The following is a 3,078-nucleotide window of genomic DNA, read 5'->3' as shown; positions in this document are numbered from 1 at the left end:
GTCTCTGTCTGTCTCTCGCTGTCTCTGTCTGTCTCTGTCTGTCTCTGTCTGTCTGTCTGTCTGTCTGTCTGTCTGTCTGTCTGTCTGTCTGTCTGTCTGTCTGTCTGTCTGTCTGTCTGTCTGTCTCTCTCTCTCTCTCTCTCTCTCTCTCTCTTCTCTCTCTCTCTCTCTCTCTCTCTCTCTCTCTCTCTCTCTCTCTCTCCTCTCTCTCTCTCTCTCTCTCTCTCTCTCTCTCTCTCTCTCTCTTCTCTCTCTCTCTCTCTTGAAATCCAGACTGTAACAAGTATTTTCTTTGAATTCCAATCCACTCGCAGCGCAAATTTGTTACAAAGAGGCGGAAGTCTCCAATACATCCTAAATAAAATTCTAATATTAACCTGTCATGCTAGGTTGACGTCAGTAGTGTCTATTTAAAATTGGGTTCGTTATGTATAGATCTAAGATCCTGTAATGGGAGGTACGTCACTATCCTAATATAAATAGCATCTACATTTCCAGGTGTTAGGTACGGAATTGTGTCTTTTCCTGAAAGCCATTTCTAAACTACGTGCATTTCCTGTGGGAGCTAAACTAGCTTAAAACGATAAACACGGCAAAAAACCTAATAATTATCACTTTCGAAATATAGTTCTAAGTTTAGAAAATAGCTTTAGTTTAGAAAGTCGGGCTTGGAGTAAAAAAAAGTTTTCCAATGATGTCTCGGATTAAAACGATAATTATCACTTTCTAAATATCTTTCTAAGTTTAGAAATTAGCTGTAGTTCAGAGAGTTAAGAAAGTCGGGCCTGAAGTTGATTTTTTTCCAAGGATATATCGGATCAAAAAGATAATTATCACTTTCTTAATAGCGTTCTATATTTAGAAATTTGCTGTAGCTTAGAAAGTCGGGCCTGAGGTTGAAAAATTTCTTCCAAGGATATATCGGAGATTTCACAGATCCACCGTGCCGAGTCATAGGGCAAATCTTTCTAGTATCATCCAGTATCGATATTAGAGTCCCGAAATCGCAGAAAAAATATCGGGTAAATATCCGAGATTTCACAGATCCGGCGTGCCGAGGCACGAGGCAAGTCATTCCAGTATCGTCTAGTAGTCATTCTAGTATCGTCTTTCAGTATCAGGTTTGGACAGAACTGTGAGATGGTGAAATTTCTGATATATATCGGATATTTATTTGCAATTTGACTTAATCTAGTATCGTTTAGTATCGATATTAGAGTCACCAAATCGCCGATAAATGTCGGGTAAATATCGGAGATTTACAGATCCTGCGTGCCGAGGCACACGAGGCAAGTCATTGCAGTTCATTCTAGTATCGTCTAGTATGGATACTAGTCCCGAAATCGTCGATATGTCAAACTTCGATACTAGATTGTAAATATCCGATATTTAAAAATTGTGCAAAGTCGCGCCTTCATGACAAAATGCTGGTGCACTGCCAATGGGCTACAATTATTGCAGCTAGTTTAAACTGAGCATTTCATAGTATGGGCCGCACCGTGTACTTCGACACATACTCCGTCCGGTATGAGTAAGAACACCGGGTGAGGCGGTGTGTAGATGTAGGGAGGCAAAGATTCAGGGTCCATTTGGGTTTTCAGTTTTGAATAAAGACAGTGAGAAAAAAAATGACAAGTGACGGTTTGACAAGATTTAATCTATCACAAGAATGCACTACGTGGACTGTTACGGTATTCTTCTGTCTGATTATTTTTTTTTTTGGGGGGGGGTGAAATGCAAGTTGAGATGTACATAAATACTGTAATTAAATTTTATCGTCGTGTTTAATATAATTAAGAGACAAAATGGTTCTCCATATAAGGAGACTACAGGATTACTCAAATGTTAATATTCTAGAAATATTGACACCATTGATAGATATGTGCATAATCAAGCGAGACGCATATGAGTTTACACGAGACTCATCAGTGTACACTCAGAATTCCAATCGTTTAGCTTGTTAAGAAAAATATGTGAATAACTCTCTCTCTCTCTCTCTCTCTCTCTCTCTCTCTCTCTCTCTCTCTCTCTCTCTCTCTCTCTCTCTCTCTCTCTCTCTCTCTCTCTCTCTCTCTCTCTCTCTCTCTCTCTCTCTCTCTCTCTCTCTCAATCCAGACTGTAACAAGTATTTTCTTTTAATTCCAACCCACTCGTAGCGCATATTTGTTACAAAGAGGCGAAAAGTCTCCAATACATCCTAAATAAATTTCTAATACTAACATGTCATGCTAGGTTGACGTCTATTTAAAATAGGGTTCGTGATGTATAGATCTAAGATCATGTAATGGGAGGTACGTCACTATCCTAAAATAAATAACATCTACATTACTAGCTTGTTGTGGCAGGTCACTGCGAGGTCAAGGATCGACATTACGTTTCCTCTCTGAATGTGAAACTAATATTTTCAACAGCCTGGAGACAGGAACCTGTTTTACGCCTCGCACAGAGCACTTCGCCAAAAATATGTCAAAATTTCAATTTGCTTTACAGCAAGAAACATTTTGGCGAAAGTAATACATGCAGTGCGGGTCAAAAAGTCGTATAGTGACCAAACTGGTTGTTAGATTGCCACTTCGTCAAACTGAAATAAAATTAGAAGAAAACAAAACGATTGAGTTTTGGTCAGCCTTTACTAATTTTGAAATCAGTAAACTTACGGAAATAATTACGGCTGAAGAACTTAAGATGTACTTTTCGTGGAATCATAATGAGTCGAAATGGTTCAATTTTACTTCGACAACAGAAAGACAACAGAATGGAAGGAACGTCACTTTCCTAATATAAATAACATAAACATGTCTCGCTCTTTCATTTTGTTTCAATATCAGAACATGTTGTGGTTATGAAAATGTGCGCACATTGTTGTAGCACATTGTTGATTGATGTAAAGCAATGCAGTTGTTATAAAATGTGATTTTGAATCTCGTTTTAATTCATCTTGCTTGCATTTTGTTGATTGTTACAATTACGTGAATATAATGTAGATTTTACCGACTATTTCTATCGGACACAGTATGTTCATGGTATTTAATTCTTGTGTTTTGGGGAAAATGTCAGAAATGGTCACCAAAATTTGAC

This window comes from Ptychodera flava, chromosome 1 (assembly GCF_041260155.1).
Source record: "Ptychodera flava strain L36383 chromosome 1, AS_Pfla_20210202, whole genome shotgun sequence".
NCBI lineage: Eukaryota > Metazoa > Hemichordata > Enteropneusta > Ptychoderidae > Ptychodera > Ptychodera flava.
This window is presented reverse-complemented; position numbering follows the sequence as displayed.